General features: G+C 42.1%; 1 long non-coding RNA gene across 2 annotated transcripts in view; it reads left to right on the top strand.

Annotated features, from left to right (window-relative positions):
- The first annotated feature begins 505 nt into the window (after positions 1-505).
- Positions 506-23,992, top strand: part of LOC128108242 (uncharacterized) — a 71,346-nt gene continuing 47,859 nt past the window's right edge. The window contains exons 1-4 of one of the 2 annotated variants that reach the window (XR_008217384.1): positions 506-778; positions 2,352-2,425; positions 4,359-4,413; positions 8,416-8,539. This is a non-coding gene — a long non-coding RNA (uncharacterized LOC128108242). Of the gene's footprint in view, positions 779-1,708; positions 1,724-2,351; positions 2,426-4,358; positions 4,414-8,415; positions 8,540-23,992 lie in introns of those variants that run through there. The other variant, XR_008217387.1, reaches the window with a different exon arrangement.

Here is a 23,992-nt window from a genome sequence, read left to right as displayed (position 1 = left end):
ATCTTCTTTTATGTCACTAGGGGGAAATAAATTTGCTTTAAGAGATTTCAGCTCTTTCCTGCTCCCCTCCTTTCCCCAGTGGTTTGGTCCTATTTCTCAGAACAGCATCCTTGCCACTAAACCTCCAGAGTGGCCTGCTCCTGCATCACAGATTATTAGGCCCTCTATGCTCTTAGCCTTCCCCCTGATTATCTAGCTCGTAACCTAGAGTGGTTTGATGGTGTCTTGCACTAAAGCATCCCCATTCAGTTCCCTGTACATGGCAGTGGTTTGTTCCTATCTGCTGAGCATCAGCATCTTTCCCCTCCTTTCTCACAGGAATGATTAGATACTGCGTCATTGAGCATCAGGCTTTTAGCCCCTCCCCCGGGGTCCACAGTGGTTTGATCCTACCTCATGGACTATTAGGTTCTTTCTGATTCCCCCTCCAGCGTCACCATTACTAATGGTATGGTCCTCAGCATCAGGTCCTTTTTGTCCCCCACTGGTCTTCTGAGCAGATTTGACGCAGTTTCATCTCCTTCCTGATGCATCCTGAGCCCCTCAGTGCCTAGCTCCTGCGTAAGCGCTGTAAACTGGACCAAGTGGATTGAAAATGGCCAGAAATTGATCTTGATCACTTTAGATATTTTATGACAAAGGAAAAAAAAATCATTTCTGTCGAGTTAAAATCCATTTGAGCCAGTTTAAGCTATCTGTGTAGAGCTGGAGCCTGAGGTCGGCAAACTCAGGAAGATGGCTGAAGACTATGCTGACTCAAGCCCAGACAAGGATCCAGGTATTTATAAAAGTTGGAAGTAATCTGAGGGAAAGAAAAGAGAACAGATAAGGAGACAGGAAAATAGAGGAAGTAGGCTTGATAGAGGGAAGGCTCAGAGGAGGTTAGTACAACCTGAAGTGATTATATATATATATATATATACATCTTTAGAGGTTGAAAGGTCATTTCTAGGAGGCAATGCAGGGTTTGGGGCCCTAAATTCAGGATCTGGGAGGCAGTCTGAATGCTGACGTCATCTGGCAGGCTGGAGCTGAGACTGGGTGGTTTGTGGTGCAGTGATGATGCCTGGCTTTGCAGGCCAGCTCCTAGGGCCATTCTTTGTATGTGACTCACCTCAGGCTATTTGATTGATAGTCCCACTCTGCAAATGACAACCTTTTCACCCCTTTAACTGAGCTAGCCATTTAAATTAGGAGGGAGTGAGCAATTTTGAAGAAGTAGCTAATTGCTTTAGGTAAGACAAGGTATGAATGAGTGAGTTGATGAGAATTGAGTTGGGGCATTTGCTTCCTAATTATTTTTTTTGCAAGGTGGTTGAGGAAGTGGCAGCTTGAGAATAGTACCTCATTTCTCATCCTTAGCATGGGTTCTCCTCAGGGCTGTGGCTTTATGTAGAAACTGGACTGTGTGGTCTGGATTTCTGTTATGTGCGTGTGTTCCCATCGTTTGGGGGGACTGCAGTGGAAAGGATGGGGCTGAAAGATGGAGGATGAAAACAATGCCATTTTCACAGACTGCGGCATTTCTGATGCAGTGGGACAGTGGGCAGGCCCCGTGACTTGATGACGATGACGAGTGATGTACTGCTGCAAGATGGAGGGTGGGGCCAGAGCTGGGTGGCGCAGCTGGCAGGGGGCTGCATGCGGTTCTGTGGCTCCCTACCTCTAAGGAGAAAAAAGCTTTTCTAGAATGATCTAGAAACTTGGATGCCTAAAGGGGAAGGTGATATTTTAAAAAAAAAAAAATTTGAGAATTTGTTAGGATTCTGTGTGTTTAAGATGGCTTCAGTTAACCACTGCCCATTTCTCCAAAGGGAGGATGGCGGCCATTTTACTGAAGGCAGTTGAATGGCGTTTTAGGATTAGACAGAAAGAATTAGGTTTAGAGTCATATAACCCAGGCTTTAAGTGCCATCTCTGTTATTTGCTGTGTGGACTCTGAGCAAACTAACCTTTTAGAGAATTATGCTTATTTCTAAAATACAGCTAATATCTTCCTTAAAAGATAGAAACCTTAGAGTTTAATGCCTTTGGGGGCAAAGTAGTTGACCTTCAACATTTTTGTTTTATTAAACTGGATTGTGTGGCAGGGATTATTTTTGTGTATGTGTGTGTATAGTTTAGCTTGATAAAGACAATTTCTTTCTAAATTTTTTTTAGCAATGGTTTTCCACAAATGAAGCCACTGAACTATTTTGAGGATCAAAGAAAAAATTATTCACTGGAGAATTTTATAAACTATAAAGCATACATGTAAATATTTGCTGTTGTTATAATAATATGCTGATTATTACCCAAGCAGTACTAAAGAAACCCAGTATAAAATGTCTTTTGGTGTTGCACACTCACAGGTTTCTCCGATGGCAGATTCACTTTTTTCTCGACTTCACCCTGGACCTGTGGTGACTGGAAGCCTTGAGATGTGGTACGAAGCATCATAAGCCACAGGGAGCCAAGATGGGAGAGGCAGGAGTTGGGGGTGGGGTGGGCATCATGTCAGAGATGTCGGGGTGAGTAGGATGGGGTATCACAATCTTCCCTTTAGCCATAAAAATGTGGGAACTACCTGATTTTAAGACCAACCTTGGTCACCTTGCCTGGATTCTATTACCTGCCCTGTAAAAAGCAGGATCAGGTAAAGGAGCAGCTGCAAGTGCGATGATGTGGGCTGTGGATAACATGGTATAGTGTTGGCCACAATATTCCTATTAGGGAACTATGCCGTGTAGTCAGAATTGGGAACCAGGAAATACAGCCTTTTTTGATGAAATCAATGAATTAATTGATGATTACAGTGTGTCTGTAGGGCAGACAAGAGCATGACAAAGCTTTTTGTTGTGGTGCTCTGTGAACAAGATGGAGGAACTATGAGTCAGCATTCCTCTTCTAGCTAGATTCTGAATGTGTTTTTTTAAGGTATCAAACATGCTGGATACTTAACATACATTGCCTATTTAATTCCCAGAGCCACCCATACACATGAAGAAACCATTCACAAAGGATATCAGTTATTGTCTGTATTTTTCCTGGATGAGGAATTCTCACTCAGTGTGGAGGATGAGGCCCCATTCTCTTTGGGATTAGCAGCAGCACATGGAGAAACACCTTTCTCCCAGTTCAGCTTTCTTCTCAGGAGGCCTGCCCCTCCCTGAGTCTCTAAGATGCTATGTGAGCCACTGTGATGATGAAAATGAATGGTCTTTCAGGCACATCAAGTTAGGAAAAATATTGAGCTTCAACATTATAGAGAGTTCCTGGGTAGAAGGTTGCAGGGTTCTACCTGGCTGTGGCTTGGCTTCAGCCTTTTAGTTCATGTCTTGGGTGGAGCTGTAGAATAGCACACTTAGGAGGTGGGAAAACAGACCTGGAATGCAAGGAGAAAGTAATATGCTGGATGACAGAACTAGAAATCTATGAAGAATTTACTAGACCACAAAGATAATCCAACAATAACAAAATAAAGTTGATAAGAGCAAGTGGGACATTTTGTGCTTGTTTTATAAAACAGACAAAATTCTTTTAAGAAATTACAGTTCTAACGGATGAAGCTATGTTTAAGGTAGAAAAATTAATGCAAAATCAGGTTATATTAATTATTGGATAGGCTCTAAAATTGCAGGAGTTGATTGTTTTCTTCTGACCAGCATTTGTAGAACCATATCTCAAGTACTGTGTGTGCTTGGTTATATATTTCTTTAAAAGGGGGATGAGATAAAGGAGAGATTAAGGAAAGAAGCCTAGAAAGTGAATAGGACATGATTGTTGCCTTCTGACATCGTTAGACTTGTCATGACTAAGAGGATTTTATCTGTACAATTTAGCCCCCAGAGGCAGAATGAGAGGGACTGGGTGGGGGCTGCTGCAGAGCTGCTTGGAGGGCCTCAGTGGGAAGGAACTTGCTCCCTGTGAAAGGAAGCAGAAGCCACCTGATTTGTACTAGTGACTGAGCTGGGAGTCCCCAAATGTAGCCTTAGTTCTTTGAGTATTCTTTGGCTGGTGGATGATGGGGCAATTATCAGAATGGAAGGACACAGAAGGGGGACCTTGATAAGAACTAGTGAATCCAAGGCAGAGTTGGCATTGGCTAGCCTGGCTCAGCCAAAAATGTAAAATTTCACAACAGTTAGGTAAATTATATATTTCTAGCCCTTTTTTTTGACACATTGTCTAAAAACTTAGACTTGCTTTGTAGCCAAGGATGACATTGAACTTCTCATCTTCCTACCTCTGCTCCTAAGTGCTGGGATCATAGGTGTGTGCCAATTCTAGACTTGGTGCATGCTAAGCAAGCATCCTACCAGTTGAACAACATCCTTAGCCTTATATGTTATCTCCTCCCCCTTTTCTTCTTTTCACAGATGAGAAAACCGAGGCTCAGAGAAGTCCCATGACTTGTCCAAGGCCATGAAGCTAGTAAGTGACTCATGGGGTCTTGGGGTATGGGGAGGGATACTGTATGTGCCTCAGGGTTTTCATTCTTACCTGATCACTTCTCCAGTTGAGTAACCCACTGGTATTTCCAGAGGCGCATCAGGACTGTGCAGAACTACGTCATGTTGGGCTGGGTGCCTGGAGCTGATGAGAGTATTGTGAAGATATATGATCAGCCTGCAGCCCAGCAGGTCCTGGAGGATGAGGTTGGAACACAGCTGAGCTATTACACAGGCCAAATGGCATGAGCACTTATTCATAATGTCTGTACCTTCCCCAGAACATTGTCCGCTATAGACACTTGGAAGGACCCATTTGTAAGAAGACATGGAGATCTTCCCTTTAATGATCAGGAAAGTGTGGTCTAAAGAGGGGCAGGAACCTCTCCAAGTTTTTCTGCTTAATGATTTTGTCCCTGATAGTGCCAGAAATTAATTTTTAATATAATCTAAAAAAATTAGGCTTCAAAGCACATTCATTTTCGAGGCAAGACCAAATCCCCTGTGAAAATGGCTACAAGATAGGTCTGTAGGGTTGTGTTTTCATTTCTTCCTGATTATTATATAAGCTAACATCATGGAAATGTAAAGGTACACACTCAGAGAGTCAGGCAGACTGGAACCCAAAAGGAAATATGCTAATTTTTTTGAGCCTCTAGTTATATATATATATATAATTTTATAATTAACTTAATTTCACATATCAGCCACGGATTCCCCCATCCTCTCTCCTCCCACCCTCCAGCACTCCCCCCCAATCCACCCCCCATTCCCACCTCTTCCAAGGCAAGGTCTCCCCTGGGGAGTCAGCCCAGCCTGGTAGATTCAGTCAAGGCAGGTCCAGTCCCCTCTTCCCTACACCAAGGCTGAGCAAAGTGTCACAGCATAGGCCCCAGGCTCCAAAAAGCCAGCTCATGCACCAAGGAGAGGTCTCAGCTCCACTGCCTGGGGGCCTCCCAAACAGTTGCTAGAGAGGTCCCCAGAAATCCACAAAGATACCTCCACTGTAGACTACTGGCAATGGTTGAGAGAGTGCCTGAGCTGACCTGCTCTGGTGATCGGATAACACCCTGGCTGTCATGATAGAACTCTCGTCCAGTGTCTGATGGAAGCAGATGCAGAGATCCACGGCCAAGCCCCAGGTGGAACTCCGGGAATCCAATCGGCGAGAGGGAGAAGCGACTGAATGAGCAAGAGATATTAAGACCATGATTGGAAAAAGCACAGGGACAAATAGCCAAACTAGTGGAAACACATGAACTGTGAACCAATGGCTGAGGAGCCCCCATGGAACTGGACCAGGCCCTCTGCACAAGTGAGCCTCTGGTTCTTTACTTGTGAAAATAGGACCAACAATTTGATTCTAGTCCTGTGTAGCTGGAGGTGCCTGAGGAAGTCTGGATTGAGGGAACCTGGGGAGGGCTGAAGCTCACAGGAGTGCCCCCTTCTGGATAAACAGATTTGAGAATTACTAGCCACATGTGTGGATGGCCTTACCTGGGCAGAAGGGTCTCTTCCACATAATGACTATTCAACCACATTTTTCCAGTTCTCTGGGCTTGATAGCTCTAGAGATTAGCCTCTAGATTCAACAATTCTGCATTTGTCTTGCATTCCAGCCTCCTTATTAGCTCATTTGTCCTTTTGAGGATACACTGTATTTTGTTTTTGTCACTCTTGGTATATGGTACTCTAAAGCTAAACCCAGTACTCCTGAAATGGTGTGGAGTAGAAGGAAAACCATCTCCTTCATTCTGGACACTATCCTTTTATTGGTGTATCCTAAGGATTCATTAATTCATTTTTGGTATTTTTGGCTCAACACTGTCATATGTATATATGTATTAGAGCTAAATTCCCTAAATGTTTTAGCAGGCATACCTGATAATCTACACTACCTTCCTGAGTCATTATGATATGCTGATTATTTGTGGCGGTGATACTCATGAGCTTCCCCTGGGAATCTTATTTTTTCTTTAAAAAAAAAAAAGCCCAGCCGGGCAGTGGTGGCGCACGCCTTTAATCCCAGCACTCGGGAGGCAGAGCCAGGCGGATCTCTGTGAGTTCGAGGCCAGCCTGGGCTACCAAGTGAGTTCCAGGAGAGGCGCAAAGCTACACAGAGAAACCCTGTCTCGAAAAACCAAAAAAAAAAAAAAAAGCCCAATTCTGAGCTAATCTGTGTCTCATTTATTGTAGAAAGGTTAGAATAAAAGTCCCCCCTCCTTAACCAGGTGGTAGTGACACATGCCTTTATCCCAGTACTTGGGAGGCAGAGGCAGGTGGATCTCAGTGAGTTCAAGGCCAGTCTGGTCTACAAAGCAAGTTCCAGGACAGCCAGGAATGTTACACAGAGAAACTATATCTCAAAAAACCAACTCCCATCCCTTTGAGTCTGGTTTTGCTATATAGCTCAGGCTGGCCTTGAATTTGCTATATAGCCCAGGCTGGTCTCTAACTTGTGATCTTCCTTATAGCCCAGCGGGCCTCTAACTTGTAATCTTCCTGCCTTCGCCTCCTGAGTTCTGGGAATACAGGTGTGTGGCATCATCCTTGGCTATCAATTTTGTTTTAGGACTCTTTACATACACTATATTTTTCAGAACCGGTGATCCAACCAAGGTTCCCATGTCTTCTATGCAAGTGCTACCACTGTGCCACACCTCTACCTCTTTTGATTTGGGTTTTGAGAGAGGGTCTCATTAAATTACCTTGTCTGTCCTGGTGTCAAACTTTCAACCCCCTTGCCTCAGTCTCAGCAGTACCTGGAAGTGTAGATGTGTGTACGCATACTCAGTTTGCTGATTACTCTTAAATGTTTTATGGGATCCTTGGACATTTTGTTTATGTATGCTATGTCTATTGATATTTAGCATGTTAGAACTGAAAACAGAATTCAAAAACCTACTAATTCAAGGAGAGCTTCAATAAATTCAAAACAGTTCACAAAACTTATTTTTGATTGGAAACAATTAATAATTTCCAAATAAAACATCTATGAGTTCATTTTTTTGGTAACTGTATATTGGTGAAATTATTATGGCCACTCCACGTAGTTAAAAGGGAGATTTATTAGTGGCGTAACTTACAAATGAAGGGATAGGTAGGTCGCAGGGTCTGGGAAAGACGTAGTGCAGTCCAGCGGTGTTCTCTGGAGAACTCTGCTCAGTCTACCTCCAGCGTCCAGGGTCTAGGAATCAAGAGAGGCGGCGCATCAGGATCTCCGGTCTTCAGGGTCCTCTCTCAGCCCCACCTTGTAAGCGTGACAGTTACCCTCAATGGGGGTTGGAACTTCCAGATCAAAGCTGGAATGGCTACCCACTACAACTGTACTTAGGGTCTTCCTCATTCAGTCTTTTACCGTATCACATAGAGGCCATTGGATCCCCTGAATTCTGAGTTGCAAGCAGTTGAGAGCTGCCTGATGTGGGTGATGGGAACTGAACTTAAGTCCTCTGCAAGAGCAGCAAGTGCTCTTAATCTCTGAGCCATCTATCTAGTCCTCTCACATAGATTCTTAATGTTAGGTAATTTTGACTCACGAAGGTTTTGGGACCCTCAGAGGTCCCTGGGAAACATAAGATTTTCAAAAATAAGTGATGCTGCATGAGACATGGATGTGCTTTTTAGCACTGGCCATTTTCTTATTAAAACAAACATTTTTTTTAACAAAAGGGCAAATACTGTAAGATGTTACTGCTGTGGGTTACTTAGAATATAGAAATTCAAGAGACAGAGTAGAATAGTGGTTAATGCTGGCGAGGTAGGAGAGAGGATGAGAGTTCCTGTGAAATGGGTACAAAGTTTCAACTTTGGGAAGCTGAGAAAGTTCTGGAGATGAACAGCTGCGAACGGTGGGACTGTGGTAAATGCCACCCAACTGTGTGATTATAAAAGATTGAATGGTAAACTTCATGTTCTATATAGTTTAACATGATTTAAAAATGCAGATTCTAGATACCCAGTGACCCATATTCTAATTCAACAGGTTCACAGAAAGGCACAGAATGAGCTCTGGAAGCACTTCAGAGAATACCATTTTGTGGCCTGGAGAGATCAGCACCCTCACTACTAAGTGGCCTAAGAGCCAGCACCTTCATGGAATGGTGAAGGTAAGGCCATTCTGCCCTTCTTTTCTATTTTCTGGCAATTGCTTATGTATTCCAGAACTGGCCTACCTGTGTTCGGAGGAGCCTGCACCGGGAGCTGGAATGCCACAGTGCTCATGATGGGGTCATTATGACCTGTGTTTGGTACCTGTCCAAATGATTTCACACATCATCCATCAAGTGAAGTTTCAGGTGTATTATTAAAGAGAATGTTTAGAATAAAATATGTACATATACGTACACACATGTATACATCAGAATGAAGGTGACTACATTATTTCAGCTTTCTATAAACTAAATATATTAAATAACAAAAGGGAAGAGTTATATGATTACATAATTAAAAATGTAAAATTCTATGAAAGCTTGAATGACATTAAAATATAATTGGTCATCTGGGCACTCAGACAATAATATAATAAGGTACATTCTGTCCTTATATGATTTGCATATTTGCAAAATCACCCATTTTGCTGTAATTTAGTGATAAACCAAAGATCAATTCTGGTATTTATGTGGTCATATTTGGATAAATGCAGAATCCCAACTATGGCTTTTGTTTCCAATCTTAGGCTATAAATAAAGCACTTTTCATGGTGTGTTTAGTGCCACAATCATCACATTTTTTTTTGATGATTTCACTGTTCAAAACACTCCCCAAGCATAGTGCTGTCTAGTGCTTCTAAACTTAAAGAAGGCTGGAAGATACCTTACAGATAAACTATGGGTATCACATGAGCTTCAGTCATGTGTGACGGTGCTGCTGGTTGTGATTTTGTTGTTAATAAATCAGATCTATATGCTATGGGCCAGCACTCCCTAGTACAATGTTTGCCATAATTTTATCAAACTTATCAATTGTGAATAGCAAGAAGCATGACTGCTAGCAAACATGCTGACTACATAAACTACATGTCAATTTATAAGGGAGACAATGTGATCATCAGAAAGCAAGCTATAGAAATACATAGGTTAAATGACAGGACAGGGCCAAACAAATCACACATGTTAACATTAGTGAAAAACTCTTCCATCTTACTAACGATAAAAGAACTCAAGTTGGAGTAACAATGACAGGCCATTGTTGTTGCCTATCATATTAGAAAAGATTTATGAACTGTGCTGGCCACAGTGCAATGATCTTATCATTCTTGTATACTACCAGTGGTTTAAATCAGCACCATGTCATAGGAAGTGGCTTGGTAATCTCTACAAAAACATGGATAAATCTTAGTACCTCATGACTGAGAAACTGAACTTCAAAGTATGTCTTCTGAGAAATAGATGTTCAGTTACAAATTTATACACCTTTAGTATAATGCTATCTGTAAAAGCTAAAATAGAAAAAATAGATGAGCCTTCGAAGAGGGGGAACAGATATACTATGGACTGAAACAAGATGAAAGCCTTATAAAATCATTAAATTATTTTCAAAGAACAGTTGATGACATGAAAAACATTTTAACTTCATTGAAATAAAGCAGATGTCATACAAGTTAAAAATTAAGTTACACTTACATCATATGCACTGAACTAGATCAAGGCGAAAGTAAATCAGTTTCAGGGTAAAGCATACTCTAAGTTTAATTTAGTACACACGAGTTGAGGGAAGCTCCTAATGTGCTCCTCAATAGCCACCCACCTCATTTAGTTGGACATGCCTTAGGAGGTGGGATAATGAGTTGGAATGGGTAATGGAGTCTTACTGTACTGCATCAGACCAGGAAGAACAGACTCACCTTTGGCAATGCACAGAAAGGAAAAAGTTCATTCAGACTTCTGTGAAAACAGATGAACTGACCCAGTTTTTGGAAGGCTTCAGGAAGAAGATGACTTTGGAGATGAGTCATAAAAGATATGTAGAATTTTAAGGTTGCAATGCAGGGTAAGTATTGACCTTCTTAGCCTCTTAAGTGACAGTGATGCCAATCTAGATTCTGAAGTCAATGATTTAAGAGGCATTGGAGGTGATTCTCCTTTGCAGTGTATATACCTGGAATTTCCTAGTACCTTCCTGTAGGGTTCAGGTAAGTTGTCATGTTCTAATGTTCTGATCTTGATTTCATTAGAGAAAAGACATAAAGAAATATTTCATGAATTGTACACCATCTGATGATCCACATGCATATGTAACGTGGAGAATGGATGAAGGGTGGTAGGAAGGAGATATCAGAGAAAAGATGAGAAAGAAACAAATATTTGTTGAGTACTAGTGAGCTCTAACAGTACTTAGGTCATTTGATTTTACTTAAGGTGCTTGAGGCCATTAGGTAGGCATTCATTCCAAATTCCAGTATTGCCTATGAGAATCAACACAGACCTGAAGGATAGGGACAAAATTTGCAAATGGACAGTGGTTAGAAGTAGCTGCACATGGAAATGTTTTTCAAACTAGCTACAGCGGAGGTGCAGGGATTATTAATTGGCCTAACTCTAAGGCAAAGATAGCTAAGGAGAAAGTGACTTTACAGAACTGTACCAAAGTTGCAAGAAACAGAGGCTATGACTATATTGTGCAAACTGCAGGCCATGGTACCAATTGGAGGGGTTTAGAAATTTGAACTTGGGCTCCCTGGCAGGATGGAAAAGGCTACTAAGAGAGATTTGGACTTAAGAAGAGTATATTGGATGAAAGGGCATTTCCTACTTTAACATTTCTGCACATACCAGTTCCCTCTGCTGATGGTGTCTTTGGCCATGTTATAAGTCAGTGACTAGAATGCAGCTATGCCAGTATTTGTAAATGTAAATGTATCCACCATCTCTAGAAGGCCACAAAAGAAACAGTGATCGCACCCAGAGAGGAGCCCCTGGCAGGAGTGGGGAGAGCACTTACTCCATTTGTACCTCTTGATCTTGCATTATACATGCACCTCCTTCCAAGAAGAAAACTATGAAACACACACACACACACACACACACACACACACACACACACACACACACACACACAGAGAGAGAGAGAGAGAGAGAGAGAGAGAGAGAGAGAGAGAGAGAGAGAGATCTTCATGTTTAGCCAGAGCATTTCCATCTGCTGAACTGTAATCACAAAGTGTCCCTTTCTTGTCCGTGAAGCCTTTCCCTGGCCATTAAAACCAAATTCTATTCCTATTGACCACCTGGCATAGGATCCAGTTGGTAGAATGAAGCAGAGCTACCAAAGGTAGCCTCTGAGTGGAAAGGGGAAGTACATTATGTGAAGTGGGATCCTGAACTCAGTAGAACTTCTACTATTGGTATTTCTTCATACTGTTGAATAGGAGACCAAGAAACTTCTTCACTGCTTTGAAGGTGGAAGATAAAAACCTGGAAACAAAGATTTGTTGAGAGAAGCTGAAGAAAAGGGCCAGGGCCAGGTTATGCAGAAGCTTAGTAGAGCTTAGCTGTGTTGAGATAGAGTTGCAAGTGAATGTGTGGCCCTAGAGCTGTTCAGAACTGGTTCTGACAGCCTGGAAAACACGCTGTCAGCTCCATACCCCTTAACAAACCTATCCATGGCCATTTATATAAGCAATTAGTCTTTTGTGATCTGCTGGGTTTTATCAGGCTTATTCAATAAAATTTGCCTGACTTTTGCAAGGAAGGCCCAGCACAGAGCAGTGGTCATGGGCATTCACAAAGGAGAGATGGTTTCTGTGAGAATCAATGGTTCTTGAATGTGGATTTTGTGATGGATTAGGGCCCAAATGCTGTGGATTCTAACAGAGCCGATATAGTGCTTGGTTCCTAGTAGGTGCTCAGTAAGTGTTTGTGACATAATTCGTTTATTGAGCACCTCCTATCAATCAAGCACTGTGCTAGGCTCTGGGGCCACATAGCTAAGTTAGACAAGATGCTCCCTCTTGAGGCCCTTTTGTCTAGTGGTGGCTACAGTACAATTCTTAATTATAGTAACAGTAGTGATGATAAGAGGATGTACTCAGGAAACAGAAGCAGGCTGCACTGTGAGAAGAGGCAGTAACAATACACTATTTATTCCAAAACCTTAGGAAGAAAAGGAGGGGGATAGCAAATGGAGAGGTAAGGCTGAGAGGCTTTTCCTTAAAGATGAGAGGTTTGAGCATGATGTTCCCATTAGAGAGGACATGGGTAAAGATTCAGGAGTCAAGGCAGTGAGCAGTGGAAAGATGAGGGTATAGAGGCGATTAGAGCGGGAACTGGCCAGGTTTTCCCGGAAGAACTCTTCTGAAGCAGCAGAATGTGGATGTGCAGGTGGCACCAGGGGCTGAAGGAGGAGGTTAAAGAGTATGGAAAGGGCAGTGATTGAAATAATGGATTGCAGATTCCAGGCCAGTCAGAGAAGGTAATTATGCCGAATGAGGCTAGTAAATTGGGAGAAAGTAAGAGTTCTAAAAATGCAATTAATAGAAACAGAGAAAAGTTCTCAGTGGGACAGAAGCAGCCAGAGAATAGGATATATAAATAGAAGATGACACAGGTCGGGTAGTTTTTGGTGACAAAAAGATTCTGGGTGTGACTGAGGATGTGGATAAGTGGTGTAGGTGTAGGAAGAGGTTATGGTAGTTGGATCAAGGATGTTTAAATCCGTATGATCATACAAAGGCTTGCACCAGTAGTCGAGGATCAATTAATGTGTGGGAGAAAGTAAGCAGATGCCAGTGACAGAACTTGCTGGGGGGAAATGTCAATGTCTTAGTTGCCCTTTACCTGAAAAGGGAGGTGAGCAAACATGGGGTATGCATCTGTGAGTTTGGTTTCTCCTTCTCACGGGGTTCTTATGGGAATGAGAGGGAGGACTCCAGCTACAATGGGAATGAACCAGCGTCTATGGAGTACAGCCTGTCCCACCAGTCCCAGCTGCCTAGAGGCCTAGCTAAGGATAAGGCAATGCATTGTCTGTGGCTAGTCAGTAACGTGCAACTCCACAGAAGCACTGAGAAGTGCAGGAAGGAAGAAAAACTGAATCACACAAAGGAATGGAAGCAGCATGCTCTAGGTTAATTCTCAGAGAGTGTAGTGCGTGCTGGCCCATTCGTATCTTCTCCATGTCTGTACAAGAATAGTAGTGAGACATGCGAGGCATCTTGATTCAGTGATGCTGTGGAACGACAGGCAGGGAAGGGCAAGCTTTCCTTGTGTCCAGGGCAGTTTTGGGGGTACAATTTTGATTAACAATTCATTCTAGAGTTTAGCTCTTGGTGGGGGCGGTATCTCAGAGAAAGAGCAGTGGCAGCTAACCACTCTCATTTTTGGAGAAACCTGTGAGGAAAAACTGAAGAAAATATATAATAGCTTCAAGAAACTCTAAGATGTTTTCTTTTACAGTAACAGCATCAGGAGCCACAACAATCAACAGCTTTAGTGACGACAGTAGCTCACACATATATTGTCTTATCCTATGCAAGGCTCTGTTTTAAACACTTTCATGCACATAAATTCTTTTAGTACTTACAACAGTACTGCAAAGTCTAAATATCTATATTAGTCCATTTACTGTTATGTAACAAAATACAGGAGACTGGAGACTTTATAAACTAAAGACTTTACTTTAGTTCAAGGACCCTTGAAACCAGGGTCCTAAAGCTATATAGAGTATCATATGACAAGGGGCAAGGGACAGGTGTGTGACTCTGTGTCTTCCCTCTTGCCCTAATTTACCAGAACTCAACCATGAGAGCTGCACCATAATGGCCTTATTTAAACATAGTCGCCTCTTAAAGGCCTTGTCTCTAAACACTATCACCGAATTAATTTTGTACTGTCCCAATACATTACAATGGGGGAAAATTTCAACATATAAAGTTGTGAGGCACACTCGGACCATATACAAATCACGGTGGTATGGATATTATCTTTATAATTGCTGGTACTCCATGGTAAAATGCTTAACTAGCATGTGCAAAGCCATAGGTTCAATCTCTAGTACCACTGACAGATACACTCACAAAGCGAGTACCTACTAGAACTTAATTCTTGCTGTAATCCATTCTGATGAAGATATAGGTATGCACAGTAACAAATATTTTTTCTCTGTGTAGACTATAAACTACAGAGTGTACACTCTTGAAGTTTGTTCTGGAACCTCAAAGCTCTTGCTGCTTCCTTCCTGAGAGTTGGTTCCTGTGAAATAGACTGGTGCCTGCCTAAATTTTGGTGATTCTGACATCATGTGCAAATTACATGTTGCTGTGAAGGAAACCTGACAGGGGAGCAGCCTCCAAAAAGGCAAAGAATTAGCTAGAACATGCTTGGAAAATCAATTGTTTCTGAACTGAGCTGGAGAGCCAGCTCAGCATGTATTGAAATGAACCCAGGGCCCTACACATTCCAGATAAGCTATCTAGCACTGAAACACAACCACAGCACTCTTGAACATTTTATATTGAGACCAGATAGCTCATTAAGTTGACCACCACTGGGAGTTAGGAAAGTCTTGAAGTTGTGATTCTCCTGCCTCAGTCTCCCTCATAGCTGGGATTACAGTCCTGTAACATCAGGCTTGGCTGGCTGGGGGTTTGCTTTAATAGAAGCACCCTATTTCAATTCCATCCTATAAGCACCTATGTGAGTTCATTTACCATGAACTGAAAAAAATCACATATATGTATGGCCATTCAAAAGAGTTATTTCTACCTTTATGGTTCATTGGAAATTCATTTTAATATTAGAACTGAGCATAACTGCCATGTGCTGGTCTAGCATTTCCTGTGCTCCTTCATCTTTCCTATTGCCAGTTTGCCTCTTTCCTTCAAGATCACATTTAAAGTCCCCTAACTTTTTTTAAGTTGTCCTGGTTCACCTCCCTACATAGCTTACAGCCTCTAGCCTCTTTCTGCTCTCAACTCAAAGTCCCCCTGTCATTTATAATTGCTAGCCTTTGGGAACTGTTTATTATAGTTAGCTTTGGCAATTAACATATCTCTATGGCCATTTCCTGCTCTGTAAGTCATTGGTTCCCTTGAAACAAGTACTTTACATTTCCAAGGTCAAGTTTTCCTCTGTTAGTTCTACTTCTCTACTTTAGTATTTACGGTGTCAATATTTTTTTCTAGGGTCAGCCTAGGGAATTCCTGATGCTTGAATTAACACCAACAGTGATCCGTATAGTCTCAAAGAGGCTGATGCTTGTGTGGAGGCCTTCTGAGCATCTCCCATATCCAACTGCCCTTGTAAACATCTCTTTTTCCTCTGCTGTAGACAAGGAAATGAACCAGAAACACAGAAATTCTATCATTCTTAATGCCCCCTCCACCCCAATGTTACTCTGCCTGTTTGAGCTTGCTTTGCATAGTAGACTTGCTCAATGGTCACTGTGGATGAGAACCACATTGTTTAAAAGTCCTTCAGTATGTGGACTGTTCCTAATCATTGTGCTGCTGAGCCAGTGGGTTCTTCTGGCTCTGGGATGAGGGCTTCACCTCATGTATTTGCACTGCCCTTATACTAGTTATTGCTAACCTCAGAACCAGGTTGAGAATTCAAAGACAATCAAACCCTTATGCACTGCCCTAAGGCAAAACTGTCCCCCTTACTACCTTAAGTGCCCGATTTTCATTAACTGATTTTTTTTTCCTGGTGAAAATTAATACCACATTGAAGGAAGATAAAGTCGTATGGTGTTTAGCCCAATGCCAGTATTGGCTGATGTATAGAGGCAAGCAAAAGACAGGAAGCACCTCTCTGTGACAATGTAGAGTGGATCTCCACCACCAGAAAACTGCTTTCTCAGTCAGGGTGCTGGACCAGCAGCACAATCCAACTCTAACTGGGCTACAATGAAACCTTGGCTTGGAAGGATGGGATAGATCATTTTGTAGAATTGTCCCTGGCTTCTTTTCTCAACGTGTAGTACCACAATGAAAAGGAGTAGGGGGAAGGGCTCTGGTAGGAGCTAGAATGATGTTCTTGCCTTTCCTCAGCTCCTAGCTCGGTGTTTGCTTGCCTCCTGGTGTCAGTTTTAATTGACAGCAACAACAAAAGTACTGAGATGGGGGCTGGAGAGATGGCTCAGTGGTTAAGAGCACTGACTGTTCTTCCCAAGGACCCGGGTTCAATTCCCAGCACCCACATGGCAGCTCACAACTGTCTGTAACTCCAGTTCCAGGGGATCTGATACCTTCACACCAATGCACATAAAATAAAGTTAAATAAATTGTAAAAAAAAAAAAAACCCAAGTACTCAGATGAATCTCACCATCAGAAAGGGGTTACGAGGCCATCTAATTCACATGTACCCCCAACCCCTGCCAAGCTCCTGTGTGGAGTTACACCTAAAGCAAACTAAAGCAAGCTCTCTAATGCAGGGCTTGTCAGGAAAGGCTGTCCTGTTGTCTGTCCCACTCAGGGAAACTGGAGTGCAAACGAGCAGAGTAATCAGCAACTCAGCTGTGCTGGCTGGCCCTGCTGCCTACGGGGTCAGGCCCGGAATGCCGGAATGTCAGTGTTCCAGAGCTCACACCCAGAGAGAGTAAATCATTAGGATAAGAGAGAGTGATGAGGGAGTGAGGCCTACAAGTAGGCCATCTGAGTTGTGAAGCGTGTGTGTGTGTGTGTGTGGGGGGGTCGTCCCTGATGCCTTCCAGACACATGTATATTCACTTCTCACAAAGCCTCCTTCCCTAAGATCCCTAGGCTCTAACTCACATCTTAACCTTGGTTTCTAGTTGCCACACTGAGTGTGGGACACACACACACACACACACACACACACACACACACACACACACTCACACGCATGCAAGCATGCACACACACATGCACGCTCCTGATGCTAAGAGCTAAAAAGATCTAGGGAAAGACTGTGTAGGATACCGCTCCTTTACTCATAGGTGGCTAAGGTGACTGTAATGTGGATGCTTATATACAAGAAAATATGCAACTATCACCTTGATATTCCAGTCAATTTTCAGTTTAATGGCTATGACCACGGATGGATCAGAGTTGTTGGAGAAAGTAGGCACCCTTAGGAGTTACAGCACAGGGTCTGTTGATCACTTCTGGGAGGGCACACAGCTTTCAAGAGTGGTGTGAAATCCAGTAGATAATGAACAGTAATACAAGTGCGGCTTACAGGGTGAGAATGAGGGTCCATTTTCCCCTTTGCTCTTTGTATTATTCTCCTAGCTATGTACGATATGTCAGTTATGTAGTGTATATTAATTTCCTTAATCAAGAAAATGTTATGTAAAAAAAGGATTAATAGACATAGAAATGAAGACAATTACTTTTAAACAAACGAAATGGAAATGGAATAAAAAGAAACAAGGGAGAACATTAAAAGGTAAAGGAGAAAAGGGGATGGAGAAGGGAGATAGAGGAAAGCAAACTGAAATTAAAAATGAAGCAAATAAGTATTAAAGAAAAATAAAAAGAAATAACTTAGAAAGTTAAATGAGTGAAAAAATATATGGAAGGGTGATGATAAGGAACCAAAGAGGCAAGCTGAAAGAACCGGAGCAACAAAATAATGTGGCACTGGCCATCTTCCAGAAGGTGGAGCTTAATCCTTTCCATCCCAAGCAAGGATTTGATTCCAAAACCGCAGTTCAGAATAAAGGAGAAAGTCCATTCATAGTGGGGAAACCCAAAAAAGCACAAGACTAAGGTTAGCATCATTGTGTCCCAACTGAGGGACATTCTGCAAAACACCTGCCCACTATGCTTCAGAACTATCATTTTAATCCAAAAAGATGAAAAGTCAGAGGAATTGTCCAAGCAAGAAGAACCTAAAGAGATGTGACCTAAACCTAAATAAATGTCATTGGGATCCTAGATGGGAGACAGGCATAGAAAAAGGACATTGGGTAGAAACTAAGGACATTTGAATAAAGAATTGACCTTAGTTAAAACATGATACATAATAAAATGTATAAAAATTATACATCCTGAATCAGAGACGTTAGTAATAGAGGAAGCCCATTGTTGAGGATGTTGAATACTATCTTTGTAACATCTCTGTGAATCTAAAGTTGTGTTAAAATAAAGATGCTGCTTCAAGTTGAAAGACAAAGGTGAACACATGAATACAATGTGGAGGACGAGAGGAAAATGGAGACAGGATGATGTCACTGTGTAACTCAGGCTGGCCTTAAACTCATAATCCCCCTGCCTCCACCTCCTAAATGCCAAGATTATCAGCGTGTACCACCATAGATGGCTGAGAGACAAAAGTTTAATTAAAGAAAACAATATATGTATATATATATATGTATATATGTAGGAAATTTTTAAAAGAAAAAATATCTATGAAAAAAATCTAAAAACAACTCTTCCCCTCCCAACAAACCTCCTAAAAAGCAAAAAGGAAAAACAGAGCAGCTAAGACCCAAGGGAAGAAAAAAAGCATGTCAAATAAAAAGTAAACCAAACCCTATTTTTAAAAGTGAGAAAAAGATAGAAGAAAGAAACAAACACAAAACTCCATAAAAACAACAAAGCAAAACCCAATAAAAACATAGTAAAGGAGGTTCTACTAAACAGAAAAAGAAATTACTAAAAATATGACAGGCAGAGCAAAGAAGTAGAATAGAGAGGGAAAGGGAAAAAGATCCCCAACAGCAACAATAAAAAATAGTCCTAAACATTAAAAGAATAAAGAGAAAAAAATTGTAAAAGGCATAAGAGAAGGAAAACTCATGACAAATAGACAATGCAAAAGAAAAAGAATGGGGAGGGACTCAGCATGTTAAAAAAAAAAAACATTGGGAGAGTAGGAAGTGATTTGCTTTTGGTAGGCTTGTGGAGTGGGAGCTAAATACCCAGAAAACATGGCTGTCCACAGTGCCCTTTGGGAGCTGTTGGAAGGAATGAAAAGGGCATGTTATTGTAACATAGGCAGACAGGCATTTAAGTGGCTCATTACCACCATATTAACTTTTTCCCATGTGAGTCTGGGAAGCTGACTGTTTTACCCAAAGCCCTGGAGTCCTGTTTTATTTTACCAGGGTCTGAGAGATGAACATTTACTGATGGGCCAGATCTGTGATCTGTACTGGGCTCCTGCCTGCCCAGAGATAGATACTAGTTCAACTTCTTTCAGAAGTTATTTATTATGAATGATGCAGGTTCTGTCTGAGCCACAGCTAAGTAACTATTAGGTCTTCCCTTGCAGTACTTTTGCTAAGTCAGGGTTCTGGAACTTGCTAATCACCAAACTCACCAGGAGCCAGAGGCTATCTTTGCTATTCACTTAGGAAATGTGATTCTCCCCCCACATAAAGGGGCATATATATGTGGATCATCACAAACAACCAGGATCCCGGCTAGAAACAATTTGAAACAGCCACAGTTCTGAATAGGGATCTCAAACACATTCAGCTTGGGATTTGGAATATTGTGGTTGTTTTGTCCATGTTATTTACCTTGGTTAAGATTAATGGTTAAATCCTTTCTCATGATCAGATTGACTCTTAATTGAGTAGTGCAGGGTGGTCCCTAGGAGGAAGTATATTGCTAACATGATCGTTTAGTTGAGTCATCTCAATGAGGATCATGAGAATTTGATGGCAATGATCATACAGGGTGTGAATTTTGACCTGCAGATTCTCTGCTCTGGCCTTTATCTGACCAGAAGCAGTAGCAGTAGGGTGGCTGCAGTGATGGGACAACTAGGGCACAAATTTCCCAGAGGTCACATCAGTGGGCGGTCAGGAGGCAGAGATCTTTACACCCCCAGCAAATTTTTCTGGGAACTGAAGCCTGCTGTGTCTTGGCTCTGCCTTGCAGAGTGCTGCTTCTGAGTATTTGGGGGTGGGGAGTGCTTCCAGCTGATGGGTCATACTGAGAAGCTAAATTAACAAAAATAGGATAGACATGGAGACTAAGAGGTCTAGAATGAAGCAGAAAATGTAGGAACCAGGTAATTTTAGGTAAGTCACACAACCTCTCTAAACTTCTATACAAGAAGCATACCACATGGAAAATGAGTGTTATGACTTTTTTTTCCTCATGAGGAAAATTTAAAAACATTCTCAAATCAAAAATATAACTATATAATAGCAGAGATATTTGCCATTAAAGCAGGATACAATGATCATTTGAAGTCATCACAAAATAAGAGAAAATAAAACAAAACAGGCTGAGAATTTGAACCCAAGGCAGCTTGGTTCTCCACAGTCTTCATCCCTCCCCTAGCTGCTCCTGCATTCATATCCCAGCCAAAGCATCCTATTTCAAATGCACTGTTCCCTGCATAACACTTCAGGGACGTTTTCAATGGATTCCAAGCTTAGGCTCAGATGAGAATTTGGATGGACTGGTGATATGTGGCAGGAGACCGGACTAGACTACTGTTTTTACATGCCAAATATTTGCCCCCAAATACTGATGTGTCACGTGGAGCTTCTAGTTATTATTCTTGCTGGTTATACTATAAAACAGAGAAAACTTTTTAAAACAACAGTTCCTTTTTGGGGTCATTGTTTCCCAAAAAGATATTTTGACACTAAAAAAAAAGCAGAGATGATATAGTATCAGAATTAGAGACTTTAACTTTATAAAATAATCTTGCACAGTCTTGCCTTGCGCATTTTCTTTTGGAACAGTGGGATGTTCAATATGAAGAGCTGGGAGCTGGTGCCAGTCTTTTCTCTGTGGCTAACCTCACCATTTGGCTGTGCTATTTTCCCATTCGGGGCCTCCCTTTTCGAATCTCAGTAGGGATGATTAGACTCAATGACATCCGAAGGGTTATCCAACTGCAATATTCAGGCTACCCTGATTCTAGAGCTTCTCTCTAGTCCTCCTATCCTTGAATTCCTGCTAGAAACAAAACCTCACTTCTAATTACCAAACCTGAACCAGGTGACAGGCAGTTCACATTCCTGGCGTGCATAAAGCAAAGAGCATTTGCCAGCAGCCATGATGCAAGGCACCAGGCTTTTTGATGTCCTTCACAATTTTGGAGGCATTGCTTCTGTGACTCGACCTTGCTGTTTCTTGAGCTTTCCCTGTGAATGCTGCTTTAGACTGTTTTTGCTTCATGTTCCCCCCGCCCCCAAGTTGTACAAATGCCTCTTGGGCCTCGTCGCCTCTGTGTGTCTGTTTGGGCTTGGTTGCTATAGAGAGATTTTTACCTCTCGTCTCTTTCCTCTCTCTTTTGTCCCCCCTCCCCATATGTACTTTCCATGAATTCCTCCCTATTTCTTTTTCCCCTTTAGACAGAAAGCATGACCTCAACTGTTGGCATAGTCCATAAATGGCATTATCTAAATTCTTGGCCAAATCCCAATTGAGGAATGTTGGGCTGCAGTTGGTTCTAGGTAGCTGGAGGAAATATAAAATTAATTAGCAACATAATTTCAGGCTTTACCTGCCTCATAAAAGTGCACTAGTGTTTGTACTAGAAAGCACTTTCTGGCCCCAGTCCTTCTCTGCTGTTTTAAGACGACTTGGAGTTTAAATGAGACATTTGGAGCTAAGTGGTCATTTGACTGGCAACCCCAACTTCACTAGTCCTGGGCAAGAAACACAAGAGAAAAATCAGGACTGCAAGGCTACTACTGTCTTGGAGTTTCAGGCTATCTCAGTCTGTAGCTGTCTTCATTCGTCTCTACAAATGAAGTTCTGCTCCCTTGCCTCCTCCCTGCCTCCAGCGTCTCTCTTCAGACTGTTTTCTTGGCACCTTATTGTGTGACATCTGAAGAATGGGCCACTGAGAGAAAATAACCAAAAAAAAAAAAATAATCCCAAACTACTGTGACACTCGAGGCAGCCCAAATTACAGCCCAAATTTCTTTTTTCATTATCAAATTTATTTTAAAATAAGCCAAAGTGATACAATCCCAAAATTCAATTTGGATTCAGTTCCTGTACGAGTTCACTGTTATGGGTGATGCACTGTTTTGTCTTCGGGAAGGCCCTAGCTGAGGAAACTTCCCTGTGAGCCACAGACTGCCCAGCCCCCCACAGCCTGCCCAGCCCCCTGTCTGCCTTCCAATCCCAGTCCTCTTTGTTGCCCTACAGCTGGGCCTTCGAAGCCCAGGGTAGTGGAAGCATGGCACAGTGCACTTCTGGATTCTTCCAGCTGTACTCTCACTGGGGAAAATCAACTTTGAAGTAAAGCTAGGGGCCTGCCAGGAAACTGAAAAGGGGTTATTAAAAATGGCCTTTTTCAAACCACCAGTGATGTTTTGCTAGCAGAGGGTAACAGGTTACTTGGAATCTGAACTGCTTTGGGTTTTGGATTAAATTGCAAAGTTGGCTGAGATTTCAGACCCCCAGGGTCTTGAGGGCTGAAGACACAATTGAAAGCATATTAGATGCTGGCTGCATCTATACAATACCAACCAATGAGTTAAAAGGGGAGAATTTACCAAAATCTGTTTATTTAGTGTCATGAACACAAAAACATAAGTTTGAGTTTAGCCTTGTTCTTTTTTTATTTAGTTTTATTTTAATAAATCCAGACTAGAATATTTTGAAGATGGAAATAGCCTGTATTTCTACTAAGCATTATACTGCTTAAAATTCCACTCTGTTCTCCCTCACAGCCTTCCTCACAGCCTTCCCCCAACAACTTTAGGTAGGGACCATTCTATCTTAAGAATGGAAGAAGAGGGCCGCATGGGGTTCTTTCCAAAGCTGCGGTTCTAGTCTTCCAACTGTTCCCTGCCACACTCCTATGCACCTGCAACTGTAGAATTAGCCCTTTTACCTTTTGTTTATTGAGGTCTAGAGAAGTCTTTGGTTTCTAAGAGTCCCCATTCCAATATCTGTGCTTTATCTAGGCCTTCGTCATCTCCTCTAGCTCATAGTTGAAAACCCTGGTAGTCCTGAGCCATGTTCTCCAAGGTACTTCTCACTCACCTTGGAAGGTTGGCTTGGTAAAATTCTTAGGGAAAAAATCTGCTGTGAACTTTATTAGTGTATAAACTGGTGTCTGGCCAGGAAACCTAGTTTTAAGTTATTCTTGCTTTGAACATGGCCACCTGGACTTTATAATAGACTTGGTGTTGCATGTCCTACTCATGCTTCTCAGGACTTCGAGACCCCTAAGAGACACGGCCAGAGGGATCTGTGGCCAAGAGTTGTTAAAGTTGGTGGGGGTTGGGAGTTGGGTAGATGGTAACTTCAGGAGTGTCATCCCACTTATGTGTTTTCACAACTCAGGACTCCAGAAGTGACTTGAACTGCTTGACTGGTGGAGGTGGAGGTCACTAGTAGTGACCTCGAGTTTCTGCAATGGGAGAACCAAAGTTAAAGTCCACGTGTGGCTGAGCCACACTGCTAGCTAGTGGAGATCAGGGATGAGAGCTTTGGTCTGTGGAATAAGTAGTTTAAGTCTGTCGTTGGGAAGTAAGCCATAGCACTGAGTGCCAATCTGTGGCCAGTTCAACTCCCAAGTAACTGTGCGTTCTTCTTCCCAGTGTCTATTTGCTAGGAGCAAAGGTAACAAAAAGCAGTGAGTATACAGAAGATGTCAACTCAGGCCTTAGAGTTTTGGGGGTTGTTCTATTCCAGTTAAATCATTTTAGGCTTGGCTCTGTCTCTCCTAGT

Source organism: Peromyscus californicus, unplaced genomic scaffold (genome assembly GCF_007827085.1).
Source record: "Peromyscus californicus insignis strain IS unplaced genomic scaffold, ASM782708v3 Scaffold_10__1_contigs__length_136768540, whole genome shotgun sequence".
Classification (NCBI taxonomy): Eukaryota; Metazoa; Chordata; class Mammalia; order Rodentia; family Cricetidae; genus Peromyscus; species Peromyscus californicus.
This window is presented reverse-complemented; position numbering and strand designations above follow the sequence as displayed.